Source organism: Rhinoderma darwinii, chromosome 2 (genome assembly GCF_050947455.1).
Source record: "Rhinoderma darwinii isolate aRhiDar2 chromosome 2, aRhiDar2.hap1, whole genome shotgun sequence".
Taxonomy (NCBI): domain Eukaryota; kingdom Metazoa; phylum Chordata; class Amphibia; order Anura; family Rhinodermatidae; genus Rhinoderma; species Rhinoderma darwinii.
The window spans coordinates 392232804-392247444 of record NC_134688.1 but is presented as its reverse complement, the minus strand read 5'-3'; positions in this window follow the sequence as shown (position 1 = coordinate 392247444).

Below are 14641 nucleotides of genomic sequence, written 5' to 3'. Positions count from 1 at the left end.
TGAGTCATATACAAAAAAAAACTAATTTCAGTCCAAAATTGCAAAAGTTGAATTCGATTTCATAAAGTCACTTGCCGAGCAGATGTTATGAAACATCCCCAACCAATAGGAAACAGATTCTGTAACATGTTGTATCATTATATAGAATAACATTTACTACAAATATTCCGTTTTATTGATAGGATTATTCCCATAAAACATAATGAAAATCAAAAGTAATTTTCTACCGCTGGAGGTAATCATTAAAAACCTTGTCGCCGACAGTGTGCATCGGGAATGACACAGTGACTTCCTGTCACTCTGACAGGAAGCCTATTAGGACCAGCCTAAGTTTGGTCCTGATGAGCTTCCCCCCATGGCAGACACGGAACCCATTGTTTGGTTTCCGTTTGCCATGCTATCGGCAAACCCTGCGATTTCGGATCGGGGTCTGCCGATATGCTAGAAACCCCTAAAATTCGGAGATTGCAACCGATCGCCGAATTTAAGGGGTTAATTCGCCGAAATCAGTGGCAAAGAACCGCTGGCCGGCAAGAGTGGAGTGTCAGCTGTCGCCGACAGTGTGCACCAGGAACCGGGAGGTCAGCTGTCGCCGACAGCTGACACTCCACTCTTGCCGGCCAGCGGTCCTTTGCCACTGATTTCGGCGAATTAACCCCTTAAACAACTCAGTAACTATAGGTCCTCGTGCGGGAAGTAACCTCCCGTGACGACGTACATTTACTTACTCGTGCGGATAGGGGTTAAAATACATAATATAAACGCACCACAGAAAAATAATGGATTTAGGAACAGAGATAACTGAGAAGTCACCAGTAAAGAGAATGTAGCTTTCAAGATATCGGTGCAGCATGAGAGAAGTTCTCACAGGAGAAGAAGGTACAAGGAATGAAGAGAAGCAGCCGAGTATATCAAAACTTGGAATTGTATTGTGGCAGCAATGTAAGACTATTTTAATTTCTCACAAAGAGTAGCAGCAATATTATAACAGTAAGGGCACATTCAGATGTGGCGGAATTGCTGTTGAATTCCGCTGCGAACAATCCGCAGTGGAATTCTGCAGCAGCCGTTTTTTACATTTCTTTCTATACATTTTTAGGAAACTTAGTTCAGACGTTGCAGAAATTAACTGCGGAAATTAGACTGCAGTACATATTTTTCCCTCCGCAGCATGCTCATTACATTGCGGAGAAGAAGCGGAATTTCACTGCGGATTTCAGCCATTGCAATGCAAAAACTGAAATCTGTGGCAAGTCCGCTGTGATATCTGCAATGTCTGAATTACCTGTCAAATATGCAAATGTTGGTGCAGATTCTTTGCGTAATTGCCCCAAATCTGCACCAACATTTGCAGCGGAAAAATATGGCCTAATTCACACGACTGTAATAAATAACATTTGTATTACATCACGAAAAACTGGCATATTTTCATTCAATTGGAGTTCCGTAAGCATGTCCATATTATGGCCGCTAGACTGTATTGGATCCCTTTTTTACATCCATACATATTATTAGAAATCATCAAAAATACAATCCTCTATTGTCCCAAGCGTATAATACTGATCTAATATGGATCCCTAGAACGGATGCAATTATTTTGGGTCTCCATTGACTTATAAGGGGAATATTTGGCCACAAATTGGCATTCGATGTAGCATCCAACTCTGCGTGTGTCCGTGCATTAACACTTCTGCTGGTGGAGCCTAGAGTAGGTTTTAAGCATGCAGAATTGAGCATAAAACGCTGGACTAGGGATGGACAAGTAGTCGACTGCTGAGTAATGACCAGTAGATCATAATGACTGTCAGGCACAATTCACCGATACATTTTCTTTCACAGCAGGGACGCAATAAGATTGAGTGTGACTTGATGTCAACAAGTGGCTATGTATCAATTCTACATACATTGCATTCGGAAAGTCTTCAGACCCTTTCACGTTTTTCACATTTTGTTATGTTGAGGCCTTGTGGTAAAATTAAGTAACAATTCGATTGTTCCCCAACATTCTCCACTCAATACCTCGTAATGACAAAGTGAAAACAGAGTTTTAGAAATTTTTGCTAATTTTAAAAAAAAATTACAAACTCAAAATTTTGCATTGACATAAGTATTCAGACCCTTTGCTATGAGACTTGAAATTTAGATTGGAGAAGTTCTTATATCTTGATTGGCGTGCACCTGTGATAAATTCATTGGATTGCACATGATTTGGAAATACACGCCCCAGTCTATATAAGTTCTCACAGCTGAAAATGCATATCAGAGCAAAAACCAACACATGAGGAGGAAAGTACTGCTTGTAGAGCAGGATTGTAGGAGGCACAAATCTGGAGAAGAGTACAAATACATTTCTGCTGTACTGAAAGTTCCCAAGAGCCTCAATAATTCTTGAATGGAAGAAGTTTGGAACAACCAGGACTCTACCTACAGCTGGCCGCCCCACCAAACGAAGTCATCGGGGGGAGAAGGACCTTGGTAAGAGAGGTGACCAATAACTCAATGGTCACTCTGGCTGAGCTCCAAAGATCCTGTGTGCAGATGGGAGAAACTTCCAGAAGATCAACCATCTTTCAGCACTCTACTAATCTGGGCTTTACGGCAGAGTCGCCAAAAATAAGCCTTACCTCAGTAAAAGACACAAGAAAGCCAGCCTGGAGTTTGCAACAAAAGCACCTACAGGACTCTCAGACTGTGAGAAAGAGGATTCTGTGGTCTGATGAAAACAAGATTGAACTTTTTGGCCTCAATTTTAAGCTTCATGTCTGGAAAAATCAGGCACTGCTCATCTCCTGCCCAATACCATCCCTACAGTGAAGCATGGTGGTGGCAGCATCATGTTGTGGGGGGCTTTTTCAGCAGCTGGGACAGGGAGACTGGTCAGGGTTGAGGGAAATATGAATGGAGCAAATGAAGGAGATATTATTAATGAAAACCTGATCCAGAGTGCTCTGGACTTCAGACTGGGCCGAAGGTTCACCTTCCAACAAGACAATGACCCTAAGCACACAGCCAAGACAACTCAGGCTTAGGGACAACTCTGTGAATGTCCTGGAGTGGCCCAGCCAAAGCCCTGACTTGAACCCAATTGATCATCTCTGGAGAGACCTGAAAATGGCGGTACACGGAAGGTACCCATCCAATCTAACAGACCTTAAGAGGATCTGCAGAGAAGAATGGCAGAAAATCCCCAAATCCAGGTGTGTACACCTTGTGGGATCATACAGGAGAAGACTGGAGGCTGTTAGCGCTGCCCATGGTGCTTCAACTAAGTACTAAGTAAAGGCCTGAATACTTATGTCAATGCAACATTTTAGTTTTACCTTTTCAATAAATTAGCAAAGATTACTAACATTCTGTCTTCACTTTGTCATTATGGGGTATTGAGTGCAGACTGATTTTATTTTAGCACAAGGCCTCAACATAACAAAAGGTGAAAAAATTGAAAGGGTCTGAACACTTTCCGAATGCTTTGTAGGTCTGACAACTGGCTACTAGCGCTGCAGGCGGACATGATGTGAAAGTTTAAAAGGGGAATGACGGGGCATCAGTCATAGTGGACGGTCCACCCCCAAACAGCAAGGGGGATGAGAATCTGTGGCAGACACTTTGAGGGGCATCATCAGTGGCTCGAATGGCGTCATCTGCGGCTGACATACTCTAATTTGTGCACCTGTAGCAAGCATACTGGGAACCTCTGAGGCTTACTCTAAGGAATAATGATTATTTTTTATTGGTCTTAAAGGCTATGTACAACTTTGAAAGCAATATTTTTTTCATAAAAAGGTCAATCAGTGTGTTTTGTGCAAATTTATAATTAGCTTTTATTTTAAAAAAAATTTACGTTTTGAGATACAGCTGCTCTGTATCCTGTATACAGAGCAATTGTATCATGCAATAAGACCTGTATCTGTCAGGTCCACGGGACTGATGGGTTCAATGTCAGCGGGTCCTGCGTGTCTCTAAAACGCAGGATCCACCTGTAATTAAGTTATGAACTTAGATGTGATTGATAAGAGGTGGATCCCCCGCTGACACTGAACTCGTCAGTCATACGGACCTGACAGGTACAGGATTCAGCGTAAGATACAGCTGCTCTGTATACAGAATACAGAGCAGCTGTATCTCAAACAGTAAAAATAATTTTTAATAAAAACTAATTATAAAGTTGCACAAAACATACTGATTGCCCTTTTTATAAAAAATAAATTGCTTCCAAAGGTTTACATAGCCTTTAACTCTCTTTCACTGGTGTGTTCACACACTGTTGTGGAGGCACCTAAAAGTGACAGATAATTTGCATGTAATTTGTTAATTTGAAATATCCTCATTTGGAGCATTACATTGATTTCACAACATGATATGGTACCTTTGCTACATGAAAAAAATAAAAATGAGTTCTTTGTATAATGGTTATAATCTATTAATAATCATTTTTTGTCACGCCAACTGAAATATGACTAGATTATATACTTTTTGTTGCCACCTAGTGGCCTATTTCTATGTACTTAAGGCTTCGCTCACATTTGTGTTGGGACTCCGTTCATGGGTTTCGTCGGTCCTTTCCTTCAGGGGAACCCATGAACGGAATTCAAACTGAAACAAATGGAAACCATAGATTTACGTTTGCATTACCATTGATTTCAATGGTGACGAATCCGATGCAAATGGCTTCTATTTGTCACTGTTGTTTAAGGGTTCCATCGTTTTGACAGGATCAATACTGTAGTCAACTGCGCTATTCATCCATCAAAACGACGGAACCCTTACACAACGTGACAAACGGAAATCATTTGCACCGGATCCGTCACCATTTAAATCAATGGTGATGCAAATGGAAACCTATGGTTTTGGTTTGGATTTCCGTTCTTGGGTTCCCCTGACGGAAAGCTCAGACGGAACCCATGAACCGAGTCCAAACGCAGATGTGAACGAGACCTTAAACTATTTCGAGTGATTTACTTTGGACACTTGCCTTTAGCGGAACGTTTTATCTGATTTCATGGTACTTGTATGCATTATTTGAAGATGGCTGTGCACAGTGCAGAACAATAAGATTTCCAGGTTTTTTTTAAAGTTTTTTTTACAGGTTCTATAGGATTCAAAAAATTTCCTTATCTTGGAATAATCATTTTTCTTTCTCACTTTATATTTGTAGTATTTTGTGCATTTTGCTGTGCCCTGGACTGTTTACTTGCTTTTTTTTAATCTATGATTGTGAGAGCGTACATTTAGAACTAATCTATAAAAAAGTTAAGCAACTTTGGATATAGCTTGCATTATTTAGTACTGATCCTGAGTTACAACCTGTGTCACAGTCCACAACTACATTCACAATTCTGCTGGCTTTAGAGATGACATTATTCAGCATGTGGCTTATGGAGGCCTTTACTCAACGTGATGCAACAAATGCCCTACAGAAAAACCAGTTGGTTTAAGCGTAGCACTGCGCTGTTTATCTGATGCTGAAAAGGAAGTTCAGGAATGTAATATGTAGAAATACTATACTTCCTATCATGTTACTCTGCTCAGCATTTCATGTAATATACGGTATAGTAAAAATGCACTGTAGCAGCTTTGTGGCAGATCTTAGCAGTGATATAGTTCCAGAATGGGTGGGGGTTTATACTGTTTTTTTCTCAAATTGTTGGTTTTTATCAGTCTGTGGCCCATACAACGCAAATGGAACAGAAATGTGTTTATTTTGTTCCAAATAGCAACTTTTTTTAAACAAAAATTTTAGCCGGGTCTTGCAATATTGTGTCACATAAATGACTAATTAAGTTCACACGTAGCGTAAATATTGTGTATTTTCCGCAACGGATTTAGTTGCGGAAAATCAGCAGCATAATACAGCAGCAGCGAAGTGGATGAGATTTGAACAAATCTCATCCACAAGCTGCTTAAATAATGAGCGGAAAAACGCAGCATGTCAATTGTATTTGCCTAATCGCTGCTTTTTGTTACACATTTTGAATTCAATGGGAGGTAAAACCTGCAACAAATAGCAGATGTTGTGGGGTTTTTTGAGGCAGTAAAGCTTATACTTACCCAGAATTCTGTGTTTCTTTATCCAGGCTGGCTTCCTCAAATGACGTTTCATCCTATGTGACCACTGCAGCCAATCAGAGGCTACAGTAGTCCCATGGGATAAAATGTCATCCCAGGAGATCGGTCTGCAGGACTTCAGAGGGTAAGTATGTGTTTGGTTTTTTTCCGCAGCAGACAAAATTGGTGTCGTTTTTCGACCGGAATTCCCTGCAGTGCCCAGGGTGAAAAAGCTGTGTGCTTTTACGCAGAGTATACGCCCTGTGTGAACATAGCCTTACACTATAAATTTGGGCCAGTAAAATGATGAAAGCAACTTTTTCTATAAAATACAATCTACCATATATATGGAGTAATTTCTAAAGTTTGCTGTATTCCATAGGTACATCACAGAGTGCCTACGGCTCTGTATTATGGATCCATAGTGCAGTTGCAGGAAGGCTACATAGCTCCTTAGTACAGTTACGTAGGCCCTGGCATAAAGGCTCCGTTGGACTCCGTATATACAGAGATTTTCTCCCCTAAAAGCAATGATCATGGGGAGAATACCTACCTATAGACAAGGTCCGATGGAACATGCCACATTATTTTTCTTTTTCAGAAAAGACCTTATGAAATTGGAGGCCCACGGAGGTACAGTAGAAGCCTCATGGACCTCTATGGCAGTCCTATTACAGCTCTATAAAATACGGAGCGGTAATACAGCCACGTGCATGAGCCCTGCGTCACAGAAAGTTGTCTGCAACTTGAGAGCATTATTTTCAAGACATGAATCATGAGACAGATTGCAGAGATCCTTCTTCCTAGAGGTTCCCATACACCTTCAATAGCTGTTGGCTGAATGCTCAATCAGTAAACAGCTATTCTTCCCCATACACATTCAGGATCAGCTCGGCCAAGCGTTCATGTGTTTACATTGGGGAGAGATGAATAAGCCGCTACCAGACTCATCTGGCAGCGGCTTATCTCCTGTGGGAACAAATGATCGGGCATGTTGACATCTAACATGGCTGATCCTTTTTTTCCCCGGCATCTGCCATCGAGGAGAGTCGGGACACCCCCTTACAAATTAGATAGTCGGCCGTTCCCGGTAAAATCGACAAGTTAGTCACCTTGAAGCAAGGCCCTAGCTGGTAATGAACAGTTTAACAAAGACAAGAGAATTATATAATCAGCATTTACACAATGCTGGTCTGGTGAGCTCGTCTGCAGGCTCGGTTTGCAGGGGCTCCTGTGTGCGCTTGAGACATCACCTTAGCCTAATACTGATCAAATCAAGGTTGACAAACTTTGATTTGATCAGTATTACGCTATGGTGATGTCTCAAGAGCACACAGGAGCTGCTGTAAGCCGAACTGTCAGACCAGCTCACTGATGGATTCGGCTCACATCGGCGTTCGTTCTGCAGCTTCTATGTACATTGACACATAGAAGCTGCAGAAGTGAAACGGTACAAAATTTTTAATAAAAGTAAATTACAGATGCAGAATTTCAGCCATAGGCTTCTATACTATGTGAAATTCCACACTGAAATATGCAACACATATATACGCAGCAAATTCACCGCAAGATTCTCAAAAGTAATTCTGCTCCGGAATTTAGTGGTATGTTTTTAAGCCACGTGTGACTTCACCCTTAGGGTATGTGCACACACACTAATTACGGACGTAATTCGGGCGTTTTTGTCCCGAATTACGTCCGAAAAAAGCGCCTCGATAGCGTTGACAAACATCTGCCCATTGAAAGCAATGGGCTGACGTTTGTCTGTTCACACGAGGCGTATATTTACGCGCTGCTGTCAAAAGACGGCGCGTAAATAGACGCCCGCGTCAAAGAAGTGACCTGTCACTTCATGGGGCGTAATTGGAGCCGTTATTCATTGACTCCAATGAATAGCAGCGCCAATTACGTCCGTAACTGACGCGGCGTTCAAGCGCCTGCACATGCCGGTACGGCTGAAATTACGGGGATGTTTCCTCCTGAAAACATCCCCGTAATTTCAGCCGTTACGGACGCTGTCGTGTGAACATACCCTTAAAGGGGTTTTCCCACGAGGGACATTTATGACATATCCACAGGATATCCTCAGCAAAAGCATGGTTGAACAGCAGCACACGTCTCCCAAATTTCAATCAATATATTCTTTTATTGGTCAAACATCCAGTAAAAAATGGCAACGTTTCGACCTGTGACAAAGTGGAGGGTCTTTTTCAAGCCTAGGCTTGAGATAGACTATATTGAATATAAAGAACATATTGATTGAAATTTGGGAGACGTGTGCTGCTCTTCAACCATGCTTTTGCTGAGGATTACATGATGGAACAAAGCCCAAATTCATACATTAATATAACAGAATTAAAGACACCAGACAAAAATATGTGGATAAAAAAAGGCCGCAATGTTTTTATTAAGGTTTACCAAAAGATATTGATACTTGAATCAATAAGATAAATACTTGAACCAAATAAATAATTAAAACCATTATAAATTAAAAATCACAATAATAATAATAATAAACCAGTTTAAAACTCAGTCCACCCAGCAATAGCTGGGAGACAAAAACCCCACTAATAAGACATTGCGACAAGCAGAAATTAAATAAATTAGCAGGGAGGGTGGGGACGCTGGTCCTAGGAAATCTAGAACTGACAGAAACAGCGGGAAAGCTGGGGTTTTTTAAAGCAAAATCTTCCCGCCTTCAGACTGAACGGCCAATCAGCAACGAAGTCCAGGTGCTGGGCAGAAGAATAGAAGCTTCCAAGAATCTCCCCGGTAATTAGACAATCAATCAGCGACAGTAACCTGGTGCTAGGCAGAAAATCAGAATCTTCTGGAAAAGGTAGGTAAGTACCAACTGCAAGATATAAGGGAAAAGAAGGGGGGGACGGACCAAACCACCTAACAAAAATATAATAATTAAATGAACCAGCAATAAAATCGTGCCATCATGTGTCCCCCAAGCAATACTGCTCTGGGGGGCCCTATCATTATATCAAACTTGGTTTGTCTGATTTTACAGCGTGACACCGCTCCTGATATCAGGATTTGTGCTGCTTCAAATACTTTATTTTTGGATTATATCCACAGGATATGTCATAAATATCAGATAGATGCAAGTCCCACCTATCTCTAGAACGGGGCCACCCTGCTATCACTGACTCCCGGCCACTTCCTGACTTTATGGTCGAGAGTTACGAAAACAGCGTAGCCCGCTGAGCCACGCTATTTCCGTAACTCCCATAGTATTGAATAGCAGTTACGGAAGCAGCGTAGCATGCGAGCTACGCTGTTTCCGTAACTACCATTCAGTTCTATGGGGCTTACAAAAACAGTGTAGCTCAGCGAGCTACACTGTTTTCACCTTCATGATCAGAAATCAGCCGACACACACAGAGAGATAGAACGGGATTTGGGGGCCCCGTTCTAGAGATATTTGCGGATCCCAGAGGATATGTCATAAATGTCCCTCCTGGGAAAACCCCCCCGTTTGGTGCAGTTTTAACTGTGCTTTTTCCAGCCAAAACCAGAGGAACGGTATAAAGTCAGGTTCACACAGGGCAGTTTTTAATGCCTTATTTTTGAAAAGCCAGGAGCAGAACTTAAAGGGGAGATAAAACACATCAGCAGCACTGTGTGATCCCAGCCTAAAGGAAACACACTGCCCTTTTTTGTCTGCTTTCCTAGTTATGGTTGGGAAGACCACATCAAACACTGCACCAAATCGGCACTGCATTCACAAGACCTTAAATTGCACCTCGAATTTTGAATACCCTCCATTTTTAGGCTCAACATTCTTTGGTGATTCATTTTATAATATATCTGTTTAATAACTGGAGCAAAATTTTTCTGATACAGAGCTCAATATTCCCCATATAGCTATAGAGTTAAATTATACAATTCTGGCTGCCTGCAGCTACCACTAGGAGGAGCATAATGCATACATCTATAAAGCTCCCACTGAACTCAATAATAATTCTGTCAGTAAGCTCCTAAGCTCCCACAAGTGATGGCTTCAGACAGCAACAAAGTTATTATTTAAATTATGGCGCTCTGGATCAGAACAACAGAGCTTCAAACCTTTAGGTCATGTTCATATTTTGATGACTTGATAAGGATTTAGCCGTGGATTCGTATGATACTGTCATTGGACCCGTGGCCATAATACAGATGCTAAAATGCGGCATTATTACGGCCGTCTGAATGAGGCATAAGCTTGTGTGTGAGACTGCATGAGGGGGGAAGGGAGCAGCACCAGCTAGGAAGGGGGAGATTTGATTGGTAAGATCACACAGTACAGCTCTTTAGGCCTCATTCACACTTGTGTAATTGGTCAGTATTCTGCATCACTTTTTGTAAGCCAAAACGAGGAGTGGGTCCTAAACATAGAAAGGAATATAATGAAAGTTTTTACACTCCTGATTTTGTGAATGTGAATGAGACCTTACAGAAATGATGAAGAAGGGAGAAAAATACTCAAAATATGCACACTTTTTTGGCGGCACTAATTTGGGAGCATTAGTCCACACGCTGCGGAATTGCCACGTTTTTTCCGTCCTGAATTTTGGACGGAAAAAACACAGCAGAATACAGTGGCAGCATAGTGAATGAGATTTAACAAATCTCACCCACACACTGCGTAAATATTCAGAGAAGAAATTGACCTGCGTTGCGTATTTTTCAGACAGCAGCAAGTCAATTCCTGCTGCGGAATCTGGACAGAATTGCTGCGTTTTTCAGAGGACATGTCACCATCTCCCAACATTGAGGAAAAGCCGCAAAATCTGCACCATTTTCTGCCGTAAAGAAGTTTTCTGCAGCAATTCCGTTGTGTGTGGACAAGCCCTTATGTTGTGACAACAGGTGTTTTAACAAATCAGAAGTTGCAACCATGTGTCACCCATGAGTTCCTCCATTTTAGGAAAACACTTCAATATTTTGATCCGGCCCAACAGTGACAAGGGTCATAGTTTTCAAAAGACGGAGAACAACAGTCCTAGCAGTAATAGCATTATGAGGTATAAATTATTTACATGTAGTGAACTTGATAGCATGGAAAAGAAGGTAGCAGGGGCATTTAAAAGTGTCGTACCAGTACCTACTGTAACTAGGAAGATTTCAACCACTTTGTGAAGACGGCCGGATAGAGATTATGCAACAATTTGATCATTCCATTGTGTGAGGATCTCCTGCGTCTTACATGCCGTAGAGGCTTTATGGGTGAGTAGAAAACACTTGGACAGAGACATGTGTCCAAGTTCAGTTTCCCGCCTTTTGACAAAGGGCAGCATACTAGTAAAAGGCAAGAACACACGGGGTAGCAGCCGCACACGGCCGAAAACACGCCCCATGCGGGTGCGAATTGCCGCACGACTAACTACAAAATCAGGTTTTGGCCTCGTTCGGCTGCCACTATGTATGTTCTTACCCTTAAAATATCATTCTAGTACTAGCTTGCCATGTTTAGGCTGAAATCACACGTTTTCTTCCTCCAAAAATGCTGCGCCCAGATGTTACTTTAAGGGCTTATTCAGACGAACGTAAAATACGTCCATGCAACGCACGTGATTTTCACGCGCCTCGCACGGACCTGTGTTAGTCTATGGGGCCGTGCAGACAGTCAGTGACTTTTGCTCAGCGTGTGTCCGCTGCGTAAAACTCACGACATGTCCTATATTTGTGTTTTTCGCGCATCACGCATCCATTGAAGTCCGTGGGACGCGCGTGATTCGCACAACAGTAGTGAAAAGTATAAATGAAAACAGAAAAGAACCATGTGCTTTTCTGTTTACAAACATACAAACAGAGTGTCATAATGATGGCGGCTGCGCGAAAATCACGCAGCCACGCATCATATGCTGCTGGCACACAGAGCTGTTATGGACCTTTTGCGCGCGCAAAACGCACACGGCCTTAGAGTGATTGGTGCAACTTTCAATTTAGTTTTTCATAAAAATTATTTTTACTTTTTGGGATACAGCTGCTTTGTATTCTCTATGCCGAGCAGCTGTATCGTTCTCTGAATCCTCTACCCGTCAGGTCCGCAGGACTGATGGGTTCAGTGAAAGCGGGTCTGATCCACCTGTTATCCATCACTTCTAAGTTCACAACTTAGATGTGATAGATTACAGGTGGATCATGCGTGTCGACCCACTGACGCTAAACCCTTCAGGTCTGCGGGACTGATGGATTCAGGTCTAAGGGTATGTGCACACGAGAACTGGCTTTTACATCTGAAATTACAGACTGTTTTCAGGAGAAAACAGCTGCGTCGTTTCAGACGTAAAAGCTCCTCCTCGCATTTTGCGAGGCGTCTTTGACGCGCGTAATCTTGAGCTGCTCTTCATTGAATTCAATGAACAACGGCTCAAATTCAGTTTCAAAGAAGTGTCCTGCACTTCTTTCACGAGGCAGTCATTTTACGCGTCGTAGTTTGACAGCTGTCAAACGACGACGCGTAAATCACAGGTCTTCGGCACAGTACGTCGGCAAACCCATTCAAATGAATGGGCAGATGTTTGCCGACGTATTGGAGCCCTATTTTCAGGCGTAAATCGAGGCATAATACGCCTCGTTTACGTCTGAAAATAGGTCGTGTGAACCCAGCCTTAGGCGGGATTCACACGACCGGGTCGCGCCCGAGCCCGAGTGCCGGCCGGTAAAATCGGCCATTCTGCCCGGCCGGTTTGCATAAAGTTTTGCATCCGTGCCGGGCAGATCTGGACAGTGACATCAGCGGCAACTCCTGAAGGGGAATCCCCATGTGTTCGGGGATTCCGCTCCAGGAGTTTCCCCTGATGTCACTGCCCAGATATGGACAGAGACATCAAGCGCTCTGTCCAGGAGCGGAATCCCCGAACACACGGGGATTCCGCTCCTTCAAGGAGCTAAAGTGCGGCTAGCACATAGCAGAGCGGGGAGATACCTCCCTGCTCTGCTATAGTGGCGTCGCTGCAGTAGTAGCAGCCGCAGCAGCTGCTAGCGGCGCCATGGAAGGTGTCGCCGGGCCAGGGCGCTTTTAAAACAAGCAGGGGAAGGGAGCCAGCGCAGCGCTCCCTCCACCTGCTGTGCACCCCGGCCCTGCCACACCGTGTACAGCGATGCCATTCGTCAGAATGGCATCAACTCCTCCTCCTCACATGCACTCTGCGCTGTGAGGAGATAGAGCGCAAGCGCCGGAAAACCCGGCCATCACTCGGGACACATCTCGGTGATGGCCGTGTATTACCCGGCCCCATAGACTTCTATGGGAGCCGGGCGGCCGAGTACCCAGCCGAAGATACAGCATGTCCTATTTTTTGACGGCCGGTTTTCCCGGCCGTCAAAAAATCGGTCGTGTGAATAGCCCCATTAGGGGTCTATTATTCCTAATGCAGCCGGGTGCCGGCCGATTTATGAACGGCCGGGAAAACCTGTCGTGAGAATGAGGCCTTACTGTTAGTACTCTAATACAACAGCCTTTCATGCTGTGATTCCATGAATGCAAGATTAATGTGGGTGTGGGACTGATGAACATAGGAGCTGAACCAAATGACTAAGGCCCTATGCACACGAACATGCTTTTGCGGCCGCAATTCCCCTGAAAATCCACGGGAGAATTGTGGCCCCATTCATTCCTATGGGGCCATGCACACGACCATGGTTTTCACGGTCCGTGCATGGCCCAAGAGCCTGCACCGCAGAAAGAACGGACATGTCTTATTACGGCCGTGTTCTGTGGTCCGAGCTCATTTAAAATAATGGTTGCGGCCATGTGCACGGCCCTCGATTTGCGGGCGGCTCGCGGCTGTCACACCGTGGCCGGCCGGCCGACCCGAAAATCACGGCCGTGCACATGGCTACGGTCGTGTGCATGAGGCCTAACTGGTAATGCTCTGAGGGTATGTTCACACACTTAACCAAAAACGTCTGAAAATACGGAGCAGTTCTCAAGGGAAAACAGCTCCTGATTTTCAGAAGTTTTACAGCCGTTTTTGGAGCTGTTTTCAATAGAGTCTATGAAAAACGGTTCCAAAAACATCCCAAGAAGTGATCTGCACTTCTTTTTCGCTGCCGTTTTTTTACGTGGCCGTTTTTCAAAAGGGCCACGTAAAAAAACGGCCCGTCGGAACAGAATGCTGTTTCTCTTATTGAAATCAATGGGCAGATGTGTGGAGGCGTTCTGCTTCTGATTTTTCGGGCGTTTACGGCCCGAAAATAGGTCGTGTGAACATACCCTGACACAACAGTCTCTCATGTGACTAGCATCTGTATGTTAATAAACTACCAAAATAAATATTGGATATAGACTATTGAGGTATGTTCACACGGCCTATTTTTGGGCCGTAAACCGGAATAAAAATCGGAAGCAGAACGCCTCCAAACATCTGCCCATTGATTTCAATAGGAAAAACTGCATTTTTCAGTTTGTGTGTGAATGTCAAACGAGCAAGCACTGGATGACATGAATGGTGCTTAATAATTATTTTCTTTAATTCTCCACTTCTATTGGGGTAATCGTGAATACGAGCATATCCCACAGACTGGGGACCTCATTCATTTATTTATAAGTGAACTTTTTTAAGTCACCATTTATGTTGATTTTAAAGCATACTCAATA